This window comes from Rhinopithecus roxellana, chromosome 5 (assembly GCF_007565055.1).
Source record: "Rhinopithecus roxellana isolate Shanxi Qingling chromosome 5, ASM756505v1, whole genome shotgun sequence".
Lineage (NCBI taxonomy): Eukaryota > Metazoa > Chordata > Mammalia > Primates > Cercopithecidae > Rhinopithecus > Rhinopithecus roxellana.
In genome coordinates this window covers 13,415,550-13,437,630 of record NC_044553.1, presented here as the reverse complement: position 1 = coordinate 13,437,630, position 22,081 = coordinate 13,415,550, and the positions used below count along the sequence as shown (strand labels likewise).

The 22,081-nt window shown below is 39.2% G+C and overlaps 2 pseudogenes; both read right to left on the bottom strand.

Moving 5' to 3' along the window:
- Positions 1 to 10,302: 10,302 nt before the first annotated feature.
- Positions 10,303 to 16,622, bottom strand: LOC104656574 (annotated as a pseudogene).
- A 5,113-nt stretch (positions 16,623 to 21,735) lies between these two features.
- LOC115898011 lies at positions 21,736 to 21,861 on the bottom strand (annotated as a pseudogene).
- Between the last annotated feature and the right edge of the window lie 220 nt (positions 21,862 to 22,081).

Genomic DNA, 22,081 nt, shown 5'->3' with positions numbered 1-22,081 from the left:
AAAATGCAATATTCTATGGGGGCCGGGCGCGGTGGCTCAAGCCTGTAATCCCAGCACTTTGGGAGGCCGAGACGGGCGGATCACGAGGTCAGGAGATCGAGACCATCCTGGCTAACACGGTGAAACACTGTCTCTACTAAAAAAATACAAAAAACTAGCCTGGCGAGGTGGTGGGCGCCTGTAGTCCCAGCTACTCGGGAGGCCGAGGCAGGAGAATGGCGTGAACCCGGGAGGCGGAGCTTGCAGTGAGCTGAGATCCGGCCACTGCCCTCCAGCCTGGGCGACAGAGTGAGACTCCGTCTCAAAAAAAAAAAAAAAGAAAAAAAAGAAAATGCAACATTCTTTTCAGTTCTCTTAATGCAGTCATTTTCAGAAACGGAGTTTCCCAAATGAAGTCTGCCCAGGTTAAATGGCGATGTGCACAGTAAGGCAAAATGCCAAGGGTCTCAGCAGCAGGCACAGCAGGTCTGAGCTTTCAAGGTATCCCTGGGCCCTTGAACACAGGTCATAGTTGCAGTCCTAACCCAACTGGTGGGTCGGAACAGGTCAGGGGAGGCCCTAGCTAACTGGCAATGGTATCAAGTAACCAGGGGCTCTGCAGCCCTGCCACAGTCTGAGCCGCGGGCACAGCCATTTCCCTGGAGAGGTGTTTGGCTGCGAGAGTTGTGGGCTGGGTGTCAGCTGGACCTGGGTTCTGGTCCTGATTCTGCTGCTGGGTTGCCTTGCTCAAGCCACGTAACCTCTCTGGTCTTCAGTTTCCTTTTGTATAAAATCTCTGAATCGGGTTGCTGGTTTTCAAACTTCTTTTCCCCATCTTCAGAACTGAAGGAAATCTTGCAGTTCCCAAGTTAAAACAAATACAGGCAGGCAGAGGTGCTCTGAGCGCTGAGCTCCAAGGTCTCTTCTGGAAACCTTCAGCTCCTTGTGTTTCCTTCACGCCTCCCGCTGGAGTCAGAAAACCCAAGAACATTCATTTCCTTATGTAGAGACTCAACAAGCCTTTATTGGGATGTGAGAGGGAGCTTGCATTCATCCACTGTCCCCTTCACTGTGAATGAATTGGTCGGTTTGCATTTGGTCACCTCTGTAGAACTGGAGGGAACAGGATACAGACAGAAAAGATTAGGCCAGAGGAACAACTGCCCAGGAGTCAGGGGCAGGAGGAGAACAGCTTCGCTGCTGGGGGTGTCTCACGTGGGTCAGAATTGCTCATGATGGCCTCAGGGACCAGGAAGTTAGGAGCACAGACCCTTGGTGAGGTCTACATACCACAATTTTGCCTGAAGATGATCCTTATTTTAGACAGCCAATTTAAAGTAGGAAAGCAAAAGGAATGTTACTGAATTGGTGTCAGAGAGGAGGAAGCATCAGTGAATATCAATTTGTTCTGTTCTGAGCGGGAGCAGTTCCCTCCATTTTCAACTGCAACTTCCTCTCTTCTTTGCTTTCCTCCCAGAAGCAGCCCATGGAGGCAACCTGCGAATGGACCACACGAGGCAGCTAACATTTTTTGCACACTTATTTTATATAAACTCTGTGCTTGGCAATCTGCACACATTGTTTAAGTTAACCATTCGCAACCCTCCAAAGAAGGTTAGAGACTGTTACTCTATCCTCATCCTAACATCTCTAGCTGGGAAAACAGTGTTGGAAATTGAGTTAAGAAAACTCACACAGAGCCAAAAATTTAAACTTCACACATGTCTGACTCTAACTCCTGTGTTTTTAAATCAGTATGCTCTCTTCTCTCCCAGGTTCCCTCTCTCCATCTTCTCAATTTCATCGGTGCTAGAAATAAAAATTAACTGAAGGAAAATAAGAAAGAGAAAAATATGGAATTTCTGTTTTATCATCAATTTTGCCACATATTAATACATCTGCTCATGTGTTTTTCCTACTTAAACCCACCTTTGCCTTTGTATTGCCTACAAAGGAAAGTTCATCTTTCTTAGTCTTTGTTTTCCAAAACACTTACTGTCTGATACCACATCCTTTCCAGATTTATGCCATATCACCAAGAACAGCACCACCCACCTAACTTCTTACTATTTCCCAAACACATATATGCACCATCATACTTCTGTGCCTTTGCTCATTTTGTTCCTTTTGCCTGGAATTCCCTTTCTTTGTTCATTTGTTTGGCAGTTCCACATGTATTAAGCTCCTACTATGTACCAGGCCCTGGAGCTAGAAAGGTGAATAAATCCAGGTCTCTGACATCCAGCTTACAGTCTGGTGGGGCACACAAAGAGGTAAAAGGGCAATTATAACACAGTGGGAATGTGTACGTTTTGACAGCTCACAGGAGAGACCTACCCCGGATTTGGAGGTAGGGAAGCAAGGTTCAGGGAATGATGACTTCTCATAGGAGGTAATGTCTTAGCTGGGACTTGAAAGATGGGAAGGAGGAAGAGCTTTTCCTAGACATGCAAGAAGGAACAAGAGAACTGGTGAATATTTGAAACTAAAACTTTCGAAAGTGGATTAATTGACAGCAAGTGAGAGGAGGAACAAACTAAGCTGGGAGGGGCTTTTGGGTCATGTTAAAAATGTTTGGATTTTTAAGTTGAGAAAATGGAGAGCTACTGAGGGGTTTGGCTACTTAAGCGGGAAAGTGACATAATCACATTTGCAGCTGTGGTTATACCAATCTGAAAATAGCTCAGGGAAGACGTCGCACACTTAAATGTTTCCCAGCTTTTGAATGAAACTGGTCCAGGGTAAGAAAATACATAGGAAAGTTCTCATTTCTTCAAAGAAAAATGTATTTCCTCCTATTTTTTTAAAGAAACATGTGGGCCTATTGATTTTTTTATTTTTTCATTTTTAAGGGATTCAAGGAATGATTAAAAGAAATATTTCACTTTCTTCTTAGCTATAAGAGTCTAACGGAAAATACTTAGATTAGTGGCAATGCTTTACTTGTCACAGCATTGGGCAGAATACGGGGTAGGGGACTGTGGTGAACTGTGGTAAGCAGGCCCCGTCTAAGAGAAGAAGCCCCCACTTCACTCCAGCTGTCTGTTTTCGTGCAAGAAAGTAGGTCAAATCTAGACCTTCTGCTCTTTCAAAGAAATCCAGAGATCAAATCTTAATTTAAAAATCTACCGATTTTAAAAATTGACCGAAAACCAAAAATGAAACCAAGAAGCTTAGAATTGCCAGATTTAGCAAATAAAAGAACAGGATGCCATGTGAAATTCGAATATCAAATAAACAATCAATGCTTCTTAGTATAAGTATATTCCAACTATTGCATGAGATATATTAAAGTATGATTTGCCATTGATCTGAAATTGGAATTTAACAGGGTGTCCTGTATCTTGGCTGGCAACCCTAGGTCAAACAAAATATGCACATGAATCACATTAGGTATGTCAGCCACCAGTTGGCAACTTGTGGTGTTGATTGGTGATTCTAGACTTTATCTGAAGTGTTGTCTTTTATAGCAAATAAGTCATGTCATCATTTTCATTATGCTAAAATAAAATTTATAGATAGTACAACCTCTTTAATCATAATATTTCAAAAGTCAACTGAAGGCCTAATTATAAAGAAGAAATAAAAAGAAAATTATTTCAATATGTGATTGCTTGGTAGCACTACACTAATAACTGGCAAGACATCTGAGAGTTGTGAAAGACATATGGGTGCCCCAGGTACTACGGGGCATCTAGCTCCCTGGAACCTGACTATCAAACGCTCACACTGCTTCATAATCTTTGTGATAACCAAAAATACTGCACCCCATTTTCAAAATCTCCCCTAGGTGCAGTGCCGTCTTCAGCGATAAAGAGCAGTTAGTGAAAGGATTCACAGGGAAAAGGCAGAGGCTGGGACTTGAAGCTGGGAGATCAATTTTAAATAGAAATAGAGCAGGCATGGTGGCTCACAACTGTAATCCCAGCCCTTTGGGAGGCCGAGGCAGGAAAACTGCTCAAGGCCAGAAGTAGCTATGATTGTGCCACTGCTCTCTAGCCTGGGCAATATACCAAGACCCTGTCTCCTGTAGTCCTAGCTGCTCAGAAGGCTGAGACAGGAAGATCCCTTGAGCCACGGGTAGCTATAATTGCACCACTGCACTCTAGCATGGAAGGCAGAGCTAGACCCTATCTCTAAATAAGTAAGTAGCCAGGCACAGTGGCTTTCACCTGTAATCCCAGCACTTTGGGAGGTGAAGGTGGGCGGATCACTTGAGGTCAGGAGTTTGAGACCAGCCTGGCCAACATGGTGAAACCCCATCTCTACTAAAAATGCAAAAATTAGCTGGACATGGTGGTGTGTGTCTGTACTCCAAGCTACTCAGGAGGCTGAGGCTGGAGAATGGCTTGAACCCAGGAAGCGGAGGTTGCAGTGAGCCAAGATCGTCTCAGTGCACTCCAGCCTGGGCAACAGAGTAAGACTCTGTCTCAAAATAAATAAATAAATAAATATAATAGAAATGGCTGGAGAACCAACTAGAAGTGGGAAAAGAAAGGATGAAGGGTCAAGTGGGAGCATTCAAATAGATAAGCAAGATGGGAACAGGATTTGTTTTGGAATAAATAAATCCTATTTCTTGAGTTTTAGATTTAGATTTCTGTGTGAGATCTAAGAGGAGTAGTCTGTTAGTCTGTGAAATCCATGAGTGCTGTGGTCTGAGACGGCCACAGAACACTGGGAATTCGCAGCACATTGTCTGTATGTGATGAAGTTATGGGAATGGATGAGATTGCTCCCAGGATGGCTATAGGTAGCAGGTGACTTAGTTCATGGACATAGCCCTGAGAACACCAACTTTCATGAGATGTCCAGCCTTTTTCATGGAGGAATGAAGGAATTTCCAGAATGAAAGTGGGAAATCCAGGAAAAAGTGATGTCACAGAAAGCATGGGAGGAGAAATGGGTGGAACCGACTGCAGAGAAGACAGATTCTACAGGGAAGATAAACAAGAGAAGAGTTGAACAATGTCCAGTCAGGAGGTCCCTGGTGAGCTGAGTGACTGCAGTTTCAGTGCAGGGGTAGGTGTGGAATCCCTTTTAGAGTTGATGAGAAAATGCAGACAGGGACATAGGCCACTTAAATAGCGGCATGGCTGTGAAGGAGTATGAACTCCTTTCTGCCTTTTAGGGTCCTCCTTATATGAGATCTCTGAACTTTCCTTTACTTTCGGTATCTTTTAGGATGCCTTTGCTAATAATTAACAGAAAAATGAACCCAGACTGGCTTAAAAAGTAAAATTCAATAGTGGATTTAGGCTACTGAAAAAGTCCAGCAATGATGTGTGCTTCGGGCATGATTTGATCAAGGCTTTAGATCCAGTTCTCATAATTTTTTCCTATGTGTCTTAGACTCCTGTGTCCTCCTGGGTGATGTTAAACCTCAAAGTTACAAGAAAAAATTTTGCCCTCAGACTAGCTTCCCAATTTTTTAAGTTTATTTCACAAATAGTTATTGAACACCTTTTCTAGGCCCTTGAGATATAGCAGTAAAATACAACTGATAAAGATTCCTGACCTTGATGCTTGGTGTCAGGTGGTGGCACATACCTGTAGTCCCAGCTTCTTGGGAGGCTAAGGCAAGAGGATTGCTTGAGCACAGGAATTTAAGGCCAACCTGGGCAACTTGGCAAGTCTACATGTCTAAAAATAAAGATTCTTGTCCTTGCGGAGCATATGTTCAAATGGGGAAAGATATCCTGTTAAAATGTATATATATATATATACAGACACATAAATAAAATCATAATATGTGACATGGTTTGGCTGTGTCCCCACCCAAATCTCTCCCATAATTCCCACATGTTGTGAGAGAGACCTGGTGGGAGGTAACGGAATCATGGGGGCAGGTCTTTCCTGTGCTGTTCTCATGATAGTGAGTAAGTCTCATGAGATCTGATGGTTTTATAAAGGGAGTTCCCCTGCACATGCACTCTCTTGCCTGCCGCCATGCAAGATGTGACTTTGCTCCTCCTTTGCCTTCTACTGTGATGGTGAGGGCTCCCCAGCCATGTGGAACTGTAAGTCCATTAAACCTCTTTTCTTTATAAATTTCCCAGTCTCAGGTGTGTCTTTATTAGCAGCACGAGAACAGACTAATACAGTATGTTAAATGATGATAAAGTCTATGAAAAAAGAAAAACAGTTCAGAGTACAGAGGATTGGTAATATAAGAAGGGCTAGGTTGTAATTTATAGAAGGTGGTCAAGAAAGGCTTTACCAAGAAAGTGGCATTTGAGTGGACATAAGGATACGGCAGAGTGAGATGCATGAATAGCTTTGGGAAGGGTATTGCAGCCAGAGAAACAACCAGCACAAAGACCACAGACAGGAGCGTCCAGCACATCTGAACAGCATCAGGGAGGCCAGTGTAGCTGGGGTGGAATAAGTGAAGGAGTAGTAGTGGGAGATTAGATCAGGGAAGCAATAGAGGCCCAAATTTGTGAGCCCATAGCAAGGTCTTTTCATCAGCAGGATGTCGAGCCCAAGAGTACATGATACAACTCAAAGTGTAAGAGGATCTCTCTGGCTGCTGTGTTGAAAAGGGACTGCAGCGGAGTGAGAGTGGTATCTGAGAAACCACTCAGGAGGCTCTTTCAATGACCCAGGGAAGTGGTGATAGTGGCTGGGCTGGGGTGGTTGCTGTGGAGGTGATAGACATAGTAGGATTTTGGAAAAGTTTGAACATAGTGCTAACAGGATTTGCTGACAGACTGGATGGAGAGGACAGAAGAGTCGAGAATCACTCCAGGCATTTCTGCCTAAGCCACTATCTGAGATGGGGAAGGTTGTTGGTAGGAACAGGTTTGGGAGGAAGATCCAGACTTGAGTTTTGGACGTGTTAAATTTTAGAAGCCTATTAGACATCCTGGGGTAGCTGTTAAGTGAGCAGAGGGCTCTAGGAGTCTGCATTTGGAAGAGAAATATAGATGGGTGATATCTATTTCAGATTTGAAAGCAGGCACATAATATTAAAGTCGCAAGACTGAAGGAATCACCAAGGAAGTGAGAGTAGGTAGAGAAGGAAAGAAGACCAAAGACTGAGTCATGGATCCCTCAGACACTGAAAGGCCTGGAAGAAGGGTGGACTGGAAAAAGAGATTAAGAAGTCTCATGATAGAAAGAAACGAGTGGGAGAGATAGGGCATCTTTCAAACATAAGTACCAGATTTCCCTCTGGCTGGATTGAATTAGGTTCCTTGAATCGGTCCCTGTAGCCGATGGAAAATAGTAGACAAAGTCCATTTTTTAACTAATCATTTGAAAAGGTCTTGGTTTGTGCAGAAGGGCTTATACTTATGGGGACTTACCTGTGGAACTTACTCCCAGAACTTACTCCCTCCCCGGGGGGGTGGGGGAGGTGGTCAATTCCTCACAATCCTACCCGATGGTAAAACTGAATATTGGGAAGCAACAGATAAAGCGAACCCACCATCTTGCCACACATTTTCCGGGGGATCAATTTTTCTCATGTACCCGCAGATCCTTTCGTTCATATTGATAGTTGTATACTTATTATATTAAAAAACAGTTGGCTATCTGTTTACTGATTTCCGCCCAGATTATAAGCTTTTTGAAGAACTGTGTCTTACTCATCATCTTTGAACCCCAGGACCCCTAGCCTCAGTGAATATTTGTTGAAGTGAGTTAAATATGAACATGTGAGAGTGTGTACACGTCTGGTTTCTGTGGGTCCTCCTGGGTGATGTTAAACCTCAAAGTTACAAGAAAAAATTTTAAACCCTTAGAATACTTTTTGATCCATCTGTAAAATGTAATGTAACCACATAGACCATCACCTTATTAAATTGAATGTATGAAACTATTTCTTAATAGTTGTGGCTGCAAGGACAATCAGTTTTTAAATAGTTTTGAGACAGAGAAATTTAAAAGAACCCTTTGGTATTTTGGGTACACACACACACATACGCACACAGGGAACTTATAGTTGAGAGTTCATAAAATAGCCTAATGAACCTATACTGTGAGGACCTATAAGCTAATTGTATATGCTTTGGGCTGGATGTTTATGTCCAGCCCCCTCCAATTCATATGTTGAAACCCTAGCCCGCAGGGTGATGGTATTTGGAAGTCAGGCCTTTGGGAGGTAATCAGAGTAAGATGAGGTCCTGAGGGTAACATCCTCATGATGGGTTAATGTAGTTGTAAAAAGAGGAAAACAGTACAAAGTTTCAGTTAGATAGGAGGACTAAATTATTGTATTCTACTGAAGAGTGTAAAGAGTATAGTTAATAATAATGTATTGTGTATTTCAAAATATCTAAAAGAAAATTTTAAATGTCCTTACCACAAAGAAATGATAAACATTTGAGGTGATAGCTGTGTTAATTAGCCTGATTTCAATATACATCCTTCTACAATGAATTCATGTATCAAAACATCACATTTAGTCCATCAATAGATACAATCATTAATTTGTCAAATAAAAAGATGATAATACTTTTTCATGTTTATTTTTTGAGATGGAGTCTTGCTCTGTTGCTCTGTTGAGACTAGAGTGTAGTGGCTCAGTCATGGCTTATTGAAGCTTCAGGCTCCCAGGCTCAAGAGATCCTTCTGCTTCAGTCTCCTGAGTAGCTGGGACCACAGGCACATGTCACCATGCCCAGCTAATTTTTAAAAATATTTTGTAGAGATGGGTCTCACTGTGTTGCTCAGGCTAGTCTCGAACTCCTAAGCTCAAGTGATCCTCCCACCTCAGACTCCCAAAGTGCTGGCATTATAAGACATGTGCCACCATGCCCAGCCACAATAAAACTTTTTTTAAAAAAAGAGGAGAAGAAAAGCTGTCACTGCAAGTGCTCTGCTATAGGTGTTTTCTCTATATCATTATGATCTTTTGTTAAACATGATTTTTCACATAGCTTATCTGAATCTATACAGTGAGCTATATTATTAAAGGATTCTAGCTAACTTTGTGCTTGGCCACAAGTAAAGCAACCTAGACTTTCTTAGGAAAGAATAGAAATACCAGAATATTTTTTCTATCTAGTATTTGAGTGAAAAAAAAAATGGCAAAACATAAAATAGAACATCCAAAACACTATCAAGTATATTATATTCGTTCATTCAGTCTATCATTGACTTTGTATTTTTTGGAAATATTTTTCCCTTGTTAGCTTTTCCCATGGACATATTAGACTATATTTATCCACATGGGTATTTTTGGAAATGTAAGCACTAATGTAACTTCTTTAAATTACAAAAGATTCTGAAGGTTTGTGTGTTTGCTTGTTTGTTTTTAGAAAATGATGGGGATACCTTAGGAACAATATTTTTGAACATTTGAAGGCATTTGATACACAAAAATATTTGATTCTTATCAAATAAATTGTCAGTATTTAAAATTTCCCTTTGAAGGCAAGCTATTTAGTTCTTATCAAAAGCAATGCTTTTTATAAGATATAAAGGATAAAGATATAAAGAAACACCAGTCACAGCTATGGAATCTCTGAGCTCAACCTGGACAGGGTGCTTGACAGTTCTTGGGTTATTAAGCGAGTCACCAGTTGTGCTAGGCCAGACTCTCTTTACAGTGAAATAAAAAAGAGGACACATCTGAAAAACCAGATAATATAATGAATAAGACATTTGGTAAATAAGAGCAATTAAAAATCAAAAACAGCACACATCTGAAAAAACAGATAATAGAGCAGGTAAGACATTAGGTAAATATGACCAAATAATTGTGTTGTAAACCTCTACCTGAATCAGGCATCCAGGAGGCAATTCTACTTCAAGTGCTTTTTTTCCCTCCCTTTACTAGATCTAGTTAGACTTTTGAAAAATTAAGGTAAACTCCAGAGGTCACAAAGAAGTTGCCTTGTTGTGTTCTCTGGCCTAGAATGAGGCTGGAAATTGGGTGTGCACTTTCAGTTGGAACTTTCCTTAGCACAGCCCCTTCTCTATTTCTGAGGTGACCCAACGAAGAAGAAATGGGACAGCAGAGAGTTGAAAGTGTACAAGGCAGATGCCATGAGAGATCACGTGTTCTCCCTGTTGGACAGACAGGAGACTTGAGCTGGCTGTTTGGTCGGTGGGGCAGCGCTGCTTGGTGGCAAGGAGAACGGGTCTGTTTTATGCTGCTATTATTCTCTATTCACTTGCAGGGCGTTTGGATCGGTCTCTCTCTCTCTCTGTTTGTTTGTTTGTTTTTTTGTCCTTGAAAATGGCATTAAGTGATTCTGTGTATGTGCATTTGAGGAAGCCAGTGCAATATCCTATTAATCCGCTGAGTAACTTCAACAACTTGAAAATGATCAGAGCATGGCTGGTGACCGCACTGGTCGGTTTGTGAGAGCTTTACTGAAGGGCCACGCGAGTCATTCCATTTAAGGGATCTCCCCTTCTGTGGCCACCCATGCCTCCTTTGCCCAACAGCTTGGCGGCCTCCCTGGGATCCATTGTAACCATCCTTCCAGGACGCCGGGTCGGTTCAGGGGGCAATTGTTGCCTTCTTCTCCCTCCAGGGAGCAACTTCTCTTCATAAGGATTCTTTTTCCCAGCAAGAAAAGATGACCTGGAAATTTGATAGTGCCAGAGTTACAAACTATACTTTCTCAAGAGAGAAATACTACCTTTTAGAAACTAGCTTTTATCCTGCTGAGAAACTGTACTGTGTTGCGGGGATTGTCTCTTATTAGAGCCGTGTGAGCTGGGGGAAGCATGTAGGGCTATCTTCCACACACCAAAAAGGCTGCAGGAATCGTGTATGACCCTGAAAAGAAACTGCCGTAGTACTTAGTGGGGAGGTAGGGAAAGACGAAGATGTCAACATAAGCCAGTACATTCCTTGCGCAGAATGAGCCTGCATACTCTTAAACACACCGGGAGAAGAGTTCTCAAGGTTTTGAAACTCCTAGTGATGGTGGAGTTCTTGGCTCACTTCCTAAAGCATTATGAGGCATTATAAACGTCCTTCGAATTCACGCAGTCCTGTAAGAACACCAACAAAAAAATTGTTATGGGGATTTTAGTATTTAATCTTCAGGGGGTCCAAAGCCTTATTTGCCATTTCTCGATAAAAAACAAATCTTTATACTAAGACTAGGGTAGAGGGGATTGGGAAATCATTTTGTAACAAAAAGGTACTATATCCATTAGTCAAAGAGTATTCATTGAGCACTCACTATGTGCCAGGCTTTGTAGCAGGGGGTGGGGTCATGAGGGTGACTCTGGCAAGCCTGGGCCCTATCCTCATGACACTTACATTCTAGTGGGCAGCAAAGGTGCAGAGCAAATGTACTGAGCTAATTGTGTAATAGAAGACACGAGGTTAGCTTGCAGCCTCCCAATTCAGAGATCTCGAAGAACATCTTCTTGTTGGATTTAGACATGCAGTATCCTGGAAGAGGACTGCAGTCTTAAAAATGCTCCTGATTCCGCCGGGCACGGTGGCTCACGCCTGTAATCCCAGCACTTTGGGAGGCTGAGGCAGGCGGATCATTAGGTCAGGAGTTGAGACCATCCTGGCTAACACGCTGAAACCCCGTCTCTACTAAAAATACAAAAAACTAGCCCGGCGCGGTGGCGGGCGCCTGTAGTCCCAGCTACTCCGGAGGCTGAGGCAGGAGAATGGCGTGAACCCGGGAGGCGGAGCTTGCAGTGAGCGGTGATCGCGCCACTGCACTCCAGCCTGGGCGACAGAGGGAGACTCCGTCTCAAACAAAACAAAACAAAACAAAACAAAACAAAACAAAACAAAACAAACCTCCTGATTCATTCTTTCCCAGCAAGATGCTCTTGGGACATGTAGGACCTTGGGCAACACTTATTTCTTCTTAGGGAATCTGAATGTCTCTGTTATTCCTACGAAATACCTCACTGAGAATGTGTGTTGCCTTAAGAGGCTGTTATATATTCTTCTTTGGATTTTCAGATATACCTCTTCCCACAACATCTTTTCACAATCTGTTTTTATTCTATAAAGTTTTTTATCATCTCAAAAATCTGTGTCTGTCTACAAGTTAAGCTAAGTGTCTCCAGATAACTCTCCCAGTCAGAGATACAAGATCTCAATTTCTAAAAAATAATAAATGTTCATATTAGCAAACTTGAACAATATCCACTTGTACCAAAACTATGAGCAGGAACATTTATTTTCTTCAACTGAAAATCTGTGCTAATAATTTTAAGTTTACTTTTACATTTTATTTAGGGAAATTTTCAAATATACACAAAAGTGGAGAAGACAGTTTAGTGAACCCTAATGTACCCATCACTAAGCTTCAAGAGTCATTACAATTTTGCCAATTTTATTTCATTGGTATAGCTTCCCCCACCAAGTACAGACACCTTTTTTCCCTTTTAAATTTTGGAGCATCAAAATCAAATTCCAGACATTGTATAATTTTAATCACAAATATCTTAGTAGAGAGAGAAGGATACTTTAACTGTAACATGCCATTACTACAACTAACAGAATAAACAAAAAAATTTTTAGTATCATGTAACATGACCCAGAATCAAGTTCCTCTGACTGGCCTAAAATATGAATTTTTGTAGTTTGTTCAAATCAGGATCCAAAATAGGACCAAACATCATACTTGGTTGTTATATTTCTTAAATTTCTTTTAATCTATAATACATCCCTCCTTCCATTTTTTTGCACCATTTAGTTTTTAAAAGGACTAGGTCTTTTTTTTTTTTTTTTTTTTTTTTTTTGAGACAGAGTCTCGCTGTGTCACCCAGGCTGGAGTGCAGTGGTGCGATCTCGGCTCACTGCAACCTCTATCTCCCAGATTCAAGCAGTTTTCCTGCCTCAGCCTCCTGAGTAGCTGAGACCACCGGCATGCACCATCACACACAGCTAATTTTTGTATTTGTAGAAGAGACGGGGTTTCACCATCAAGAGATGGTGGCTACCATCTCTTGACCTCGTTATCTGTTAACGAGGTCAAGTGTTGGGATTACAGGCGTGAGCCACCATGCCCGGCCTAATCTTACTGATTTTCTCACATTCTGATTCGTCTATTAGCTCCCTGGTAACGTTGTTCAGCTTATTTTTCTATCCCCCTATATTATTTGTTAACTGTTACGTATATAAACTTCATTAGATTTAGGTTTCCCACCTTCCTTTCTTCCTTCCTTCCTTCCCTTTCCTTCCTTTCCTTCCTTCCCTGTTTCTTTCCTTCCCTCCTTCCTTCCTGTCTTTCTTTCTTCAAGAATATTTATGGGTAGTGCCAGGTACATCCTAATGTATCACAATACAAGACACATAATGTCTGATTGTCCCACTTTCAGTGGTGCTAAAACTTAATCCAGGGGCCCAAGTGCTGCCACACTGATACAACCATTATAAAGTTCCCCATCAATTTTTCACCTCATGGCTTTCACATTCTTTGATGATCTTTGCATGGATCCATTTTTTTTTATCGTGAATGAATTTCAATTATAATATTACATTTCATCAACCATTATTTTGAATCTCAAACTCTCTTAGTCAATTTTTCTACTAGAAATATCCTACATAGTACTATATTGAATTTTTAATTTAAATGTTTTATAATTATGAAATGTGTCCACTACAGAAAGTTTGGCGTATGTAAAGTATAAATTTGAAATAAAGTCACCCCCAATTTTTCCACCAAAAGATAATCATTTCTAGGGTTTCAATGTATTCATTTTGATCTCTTTCAGACAGCATATTGAAACAAAACAGTACCACAGTAGACTATGTTTGTACCCTTTTTGCTCTTAGTAATCTATTTTGGACATCTTTTCATATTAAAAAATACCAGATTCACACCATTACTTTTAATGGCATATTTTAATTTTCTTGAAACATATTCATAAAAATGAAACGCTGGGATGAAAGATGCTAACAAAGTTTAAGCTTTTGATATTTATTTTCAAGACTCCTACTAGAGAGTTTTCCCATCTAAAATGTGTTATGGGTACTAATTTCTCTACATCTTTGGTAACACTGAATATTATAATTTTTGTAGTTTTTGCTAATTTGATACAAAAAATGTTTTCTGCCCAGTTATATGGTTTTGATTAATTGCCAGAGATTAAAGTTATTCATATGTTTGTTATTTCTTTGTATTTTTCTTCTGTGAATTTCCTATTTATGTATTCTGTCAATTCTTCTATGAGCATGCTTATACTTTTATTTCTGTTTCAGATATTTTATTTTTCTTATTCTGACATTAGGGTATGAGAAGTACAAAAGATCTACAAGTACCAGAAAGTTCTGTATAATTTTGGGGTAGTTTAAAAAAATACAAGAGAACAAAACAATGTTTTTAGTAATATTCATCTCTACAGATCTGAGTGACTGTCCACTTGAAACATCGCTGTAGAAGTGGTAAAAAATGATTTCATTGTGATTATGTTAAAATTTTTTATGTCTCTTTCACTTGTTTTAGGAAATCTGTTTTCTGACATTTATACTGGATGGACTCTTCACCTCTATTTTGCTGAGGCCCAATTCCCTGCCTCTTCAGGGCTTCAATGATGACATTTTTGTTTTTACAGTCAGCTTGTGATGTTCTGTCCAAAGGAAGATTCTGAAAACAGCTTCAGCAGCAAGAAAAGCTGGACATAAATTTATCGTTATTGTCCTTTCCAGTGTAAAAAAAAAAGTTGAAAAATACTGATGACTTTTTCTTAGTGTTAATTTCTCTTCCTACAAGGATTTAATTTCATACTCAGGCTGAGGATGAATTATCTTTGATGCGTTTTTTTTTTTTCCCCCGAAGTATTTTTTAAAAGCTTTCTTGAAAAGATGAATTATTCTTCCTAGCCCTAGGATTCTGAGTAAAGATGACATCCTGGAACAGGAGAAGTCCAGGTTTATCTTTCTACTTTCTTACCTGTTGGACTTAGAGAGTTGAGATCTCCACGGACGTTCAGTAAATCTAGGAATGGCTGAAATTAAAAAACAAAAACAAAAACAAAAACAAAACTCACTTTGTTTAGTCACAGATAATAATCACAATGCCAGAAGGTTATAGACACAAAGGCCAAAAGAACAAAGGAAAGCCACATCAGAGGCTGCCTGACAGCTTAAGACATTTTTTTTCCCTCTGCTTAATAACAAATAAGTTATCATTGTCATCATCTTCCAAGCACCTCTCCTTTTTCTTCTCTTGCCCCTCTTAACCTCCTTGGGAGACTTGTCTTCTCTTGATGTGAAGCAATGTGATGAATGGTGAAAGGGCTTGGAAGGCTTCTGGGTTTTAAAACTGCCAGGAGAAGAGCAGGTTTTGGGGCCCCTAGGAAAATCCTCATCCACTTTACATGTCTGTCAGCCTTCCTGTGCTTCTCCCAGTTTCTGTTCTTGTTCTTCATTTCTTTTTGTGTTTCCTTATTTTATTGAGGCCACCTGTTGCTTTTCCACGAGGCACTGCCCTTCCTTATATAATGATGGGGGTTCTCATTTGCTGTTTTTATCTAAGGTAGCTTGGATGGCTCTGGGATATCTCCATTTTTCTTCAGTACTTTTATTTTTTGTTTTAGTCTCTTTTCTCTCTTCTGAATTTCATATTTGTCATCGTAGTAGCAGATGAATGGAGATATTGGAGACGGGTCATACACTTCTCTTTCTGGACACTTGTGCCCATAATTGCCTTTTGCATGCAGTGACAGTAATATGCTAAGGCTGATGGTCTTGAAGGGGTCTTTGGCTTTTTGGATGGTCCAGGTTTGGTCGTTAGGTGATATTGCCTCCAGATTTCTATGCAAGTATCTGTATAGTGACCTAACATATGACATCAGTCACACTGTTTATCTCAGCAATGTCTGAAAAGACATGAGTGGTCCAACATCTTAGGCACAGGACAGTATTCGCAAAGGGGGGCTGGCCAGGAATACAGGAGATGTCCTCTCCTGGAGCACAGGAAGCAGTGATGAACTTTTCCTGGTAAGGGGCAGTTTTTTGTTAAATGGCCACATTTGTCACAATTTCTACAGATAATGTTTTTGTTGGTTGAATAATATCTCTGGGTGCGTCTTCCAGGTGATTTGTTATTAGCTATCTGGGCCTCAATGTCTTTGTCACTGATGAACCAGTTTATACCATGTTCTCCTTCAGTAACAGAGTTTTCACATCCCGCAAGGTTGAGAAGGATATATCATCTCTATCATCTACTTCACATCCCAGTAGCATCCAGCTTTCCACATTATCGCCCTCTGAAATGGTGCTTTCTTCCTCTTCACTTGAAGTGACCTCTATAATCATGAGCTCTCGGATTACACCTGATCTCTCTTCAATATCACTCTTGCATTTCTTATCAACTAGCTCATTAGATTGAAGAGAAGCAGAAGGACCATGGGTATTTTCTTGTGCTTGAACTCTAACATTCTTTCCTTTACATCTATAAATACTATCTTCATCAGACAGTGATGACCTCTGAGCCATCTGACAACTGGATGACCTCACTATCTGAAAGGACAATTAGCCTCTTCTGATTTGGTTTACTACTCGAAGATTCCAAATTCCCAGAGTTCTTTTCTTCATGTTCTTCTTCCCTAATGACATCACCAAGATCTTGGGCATAATAAATTCAGCTATAGAGTTGAAATTCCACCTCACTATCAACACTCATTTCACTAGATAACTCATCTTGATAAAGATCATATTCGTATGCTTCTATAATCTCACAGCCACCAAACATCATAAAAAGTCAGTAACCTTGATGTGCTGGCTGCAACTTACTTTTCTTAATAAATTATAATGATGTAATATTAATCATTTATCTGTCATATTTCAAATATATTTTGCCAGTTTGTCATTTTAAAATTTTTGTTTATGACTTTTTAATGTTCAGAAGTTTTAAATATTTATGTCATCTATTAAAAATAATATCTATTTTTTTCTTTGTGATTTCTTCCATGGCATTAACATTCCCCATCCCAAGATTGGTGTAAATATTTGCCCATAATTCCTTCAACAGTTTTGGGGTTTTGTTTTCATATTTTACTTTCAATTCCTTAGCCTATGTTGAATTTTTTGGCTGTAATTTAATGTAAAGATCTGATTGGATTTCACCACCACCCTCCATCCCCCGCATATTCTCATTTTCCCCACCTCCATTGTTTGTTTGAATAATCTACTCCAACTGATATGCTTTTTCTTTCTTTCTTTTTGTTTTTTTTTTTTTTTGAGGTGGAATTTCACCCTGTTGCTCAGGCTGGAGTACAATGGTGCAGTCCCTGCTCACCACAACCTTGGCCTCCCGGGCTCAAGCGATTCTCCTGCCTCAGCCTCCTGAGTAGCTGGGATGACAGGCACCCACCACCATGCCCAGCTAATTTTTGTATTTTTAGTACAGACTGGGTTTCACCATGTTAGCCAGGCTGGTTTCAAACTCCTGACCTCAAATGACCCACCCACTTTGGCCTCCCAAAGTGCTGGGATTACAGGTGTGAGCCACCACACCAGCCTGATACACTTTTAATGCATTCGTTTCTGAACTATCTTTTCTGTAGCAATGATCTGTCAGACAGTACTTATACTAGTAACACACGTAAATGTTGCAGCTCCAGTATGTTTTAAGATCTGGAGAACTTTCCTTATATTATAGCTGCTTTCTTAACTACCTATTTAATATATATTAAATAGGTATTTCTTAACACTTATTTACTGATGACTCCCAACTTATGTCTGGCTCTAATTTCCAGAGTTGTACGTCTATATATCTATTGAACCTCTCCTCTCAAATGTGTAATAGACATCCATTCATTCATTCAGCAGTATTTATTAAGCACCCACTCTCTTCCAGGCATTGTTCTAGGCGCTTGGAATAAATCAGTGAATCACGCAATGATCCCTGCCAATTAATTAACAGTTTGATTCTTACAACAACTTTATGAAGCAAATAAATTATTATTTCTATTATAGTTCACGTATGAGGAAAATGACACACAGAGAGGTTAAATGACTTACTCAGGGTCACACAGCTAGTAGGTGGTGAATCTGGGATTCAAACTCAAGTCATTTCTTCCAGAGTCCTTGCCTTTAATCACTTTCTCAAACTCAACATGTCCGAAACAGAAGTATGGATTCCTCTGTCACATTTAGTTCTCAGACTTTCTCCATTTTAATAAATGACTATACCATTCAAGTATATACCTGCTTGAGTCAAAAACCTAGAAATCGTTCACGACTCCCTTTTCCCTCACTCTCCATATTCAGTAGATGAGCAAGTTCTATCAATTTTATCATCAACAAATATATCTCTAATTCCACCACTTCTGACCATCTTTGGTGCTCCAACCTAGACCAAGCATTGTCATCTTCTGCCTGCACCATTACACCTTCTAAAGATTCTCCCTATTTCTGTTCTTTCCCTTTTCACACAACTGGCAGTGAAGACTTCAAAAAATATCAATAGCATCCCATCACTCTCATGATCAAAATACAGTCAAATTATACTATAAACACTTACAGAGAAAAACAGAAATTGCCCCACCCTTCCCCACCTTCGTGGTACCTGTTCCTCGGTGGCAACTGCTCTGTGTTGTTGTGGCTCTTTCTTCTGTCCTTTACATCCATATCTCTAAAGTACGTACTAATACAACTAGTTTTAAAATTTCAGTTGTGGACACCATCAGTCAATTTCAATGACTTCCTAGTAGAGCAGAGGAATATTTAGCTCTTCTATAACTGCCTGCACCCCAAACACACACTTCCTCTCTCTTCTACCAATGTAGGTATATCTCAACTTTTATTATTTTGGTTACATTATTTTGACTATGCAAATGTTATTCATACTTCCTTAGTGTACTAGGACTTTACTTCCTATTTTTGTGAAACTTTTTGTTTTACTTCCTTTTTATAAAACTTTTCCTAGACTTAATAATTGCTTCATTTTTTCTCTGCTTGTATTTCTTCCCCAGGTACTTAACACTAATTCTTATTCAAACTCTCTGGTAGAGCTGTAAATCTCTTCTCAATGTAACCAGGTATATAGAATAACCTATAAATTCATTTTTTCCCCTGGAAAACATTTTCTTAGATCCCTTCTTTCTCTATGATCTGCCACACTACTGTCGTTTTGTGAGTCTGCTTCATGATCTTCCCAGGAATTCTGTTGCTTTTTAACCTGTTTTTAGCTCTTCTTATCTGTATCTCATGTCTTACTCTCATTTGGCTTAAATTCATTTCGAAGGAATACATTTTCCAGTAGCTTTCTGAGGAAGTAGGCATGAATGGTGAAATAAAAATATGCTTCTTGGCCAGGTTCAGTGGCTTGTGCCTGAAATCCCAGCACTTTGGGAGGGCAAAAATTAGTCGGGTGTGGTGGCGGGTGCCTGTAATTCCAGCTACTTGGGAGGCTGAAGCAGGAGAATCTCTTGAACCCAGGAGGCAGAGGTTGCAGTGACCTGAGATCGCACCACTGCACTCCAGCCTGGGCGACAGAGTGAGACTCTGCCCCAAAAAACAAACAAACAAACAAACAAAAAAAACGGTTCTTGTAACTCCTCATAATTGATCATTACTGTAATTTGTTATACAATTCTAGATTTGATATCATTTTGATTTGAATCATTACGATTGAGTGTTCTGATGTCCTTCCAATTCTTGATCCTTTATAGCCCTTCTGCTCTTTTCTATGAGTTTTTAGAAGCGTCTGTTTATTCCTGAAATTCTCATATTTCACAACATTTTCATCCTCCTCAAAGGTTTCTTCATGTCACTGGGTAATTCATTTTTTTTCTTCTCCCCCAAACCCCGTCCTTATAGATTTGGGACAAATTTGCTCTCTGTCCCTATAAATTATTTTCTATAGTTTCATAAAAATGGAATAATATATAAAATCACTTCCGTACCTGGCTTCCTCAGCATAATTATTTCGACATTTATCAGGTTTTTTTTTTAAAGTATCAGTAGTTTCTTTTCATTGATGAGTAGAAGTCAGTTACATGGATTTATCATATTTTGTTTATCTCTTTACCTAGTCATGGACATTTGGGCTGTTTCCAGTTTTTGCTATCATAATAAAGCTGTCATAAGCATTAGTGTACAATTCATTTATTAGACATATATTTCTTTATTCATCAGTTAATATTTAGAATTAGAATTGTTTAGTCATATAGTAGGGGCTTCTTTAAATTTTAAAAAAACTGTCAAAAGTTTTCCAAACTTGTGCTATTTTACATTTTCACTGTCACTGTACGAGATTTCCAATTGTTGTATATCCTTGGCATTCTTGGTCTTCTCAATTGTAGTGAATTCTAGTGGATATATAGTTCCATCTCGCTGTGATTTTAAATTACATTTCCCAGGTAGCTAATTACTTTGAGCATTTATTCGTGTATTTTTTTTTTTTTTGAGATGGAGTCTCACTCTGTCACCTAGGCTGGAGTGCAGTGGCGCGATCTTGGCTCACTGCAAGCTCCGCCTCCCGGGTTCACGCCATTCCCCTGCCTCAGCCTCCCGAGTACCTGGGATTACAGGCATGTGCCATCACATCACATCCAGCTAATTTTTCTATTTTTAGTAGAGGCTGGGTTTCACCATGTTGGCCAGGCTGGTCTTGAACACCTGATCTCAAGTGATCCACCCATCTCGGCCTACGAAAGTGCTGGGAAAGCCACCGCACCTGACCCATTTGTATATCTTCTTTTGTGATTTTTTTCTACTCAAATATTTGGCCCCCTTTTTTTATTGGGCTGTTTGTTTTCTTATTGTTGAGTTATGAATGATATTTATATAGCTGAGATGCAAGACCTTTGTCAGATATGTGCATTGCAAATATTTTCTTGTAGTCTGTGGTTTGTCTTATGTGTTGTAATCTGCTTACATTGTTGTTGGAAATTATCTTTCAAAGAGCAAAAGGTTTCAATTTTCATATGTCATACAGGTTTTATAGCTATGTTCTTAAATACATGCCTTAATAGTCTAAGTTATTTCATTATTCTAAATGAAATTTTGGCAACATTCTGTTGCTTTTTATTGCTATAATAATAAGTTATATGTACATTATAACTGGACGCCTTGCCAAGTTCCCCTCTTCAGTAGTTTTTAAACTTATGTTTCTTAGGTATTCAACTCTATGATCAGCAAGAACAAATACATTTAGCTTTTTTATTTTCTGGTATCTATATTGGTTATTTCCATTTTATTTTCTTCTCCTAATATTTTTTCTTAAACCTACAAAACAACATTGAATTGGCTCTTTTTCTGGTTTTAATAGGACTGTCCTTGAGTGTTTTATCATCTAAAAAGTCATTTGCATTTAATTTTTAGCCAATAATTATAATTGTGTTCACACAGTTTTGATCTGTTCTATGTAGAGGTTTTTGAAATTAGAAATCACTATTAAATTTTATTAAAGCTGCTTTAGTATTTGATATTATTTTTCTTACGTAATATAATAAATTATATATATGTTTTTAATATTGAACCCTTGCATTGTTGGATGGCCATACAATATTATTCTTTTAATATATTGCTGGGTTCAATTTGTTTATATTTCATTTAGAATTTTTACATTAATACTATAAATTAGATTAATGCTCCCTCTCCCATGGTGATCTCTTCTTCTTGACTGTCTTTATCAAATTTTAGTATTACACTTATATAAACATCACAAAACAAATTGGGGTGCTTTCCATCTTTTATTATAATCTGAAATAATGTAAACGATATTAGAATTATCTCTGCTAACTGTTAGATTGCATTCAGCTGTAAGATCAACACTTTTAATTTTTAAATTTTTTAAAACTTTCAGACATGTATTTACTTTCCCACGTCACCACATCACAGTATGATTATGAGTGGCTAAGTCTTATATCCCTTCAGGAAAACAGCACTATTGAGTGACTATGGCATCCTATGGAGAACTTCAATCTCTTGTCATAGCCTTTAGAGTTCCTGGCTTCAAGGCCTGCAAACTCTCTTTGAAATGACCTATTGAATATTTTTCTTTCAATAAAAAAGCTTCAGCTATTAAATAATCAGATTTTTTTAGTGCCACATCTTCAATTACCTTTGTAATATTTTACATAGCAATTACTCTTTTCAAGTTTTTTTATTTCTTCTTGGGTTAATTTTGCTCATTTTGTTAGTAAGTCATTTCTTCTAGGTTATCAAATTGCTGTCACAGATTTTTACATGGTGTATTCTTATAAT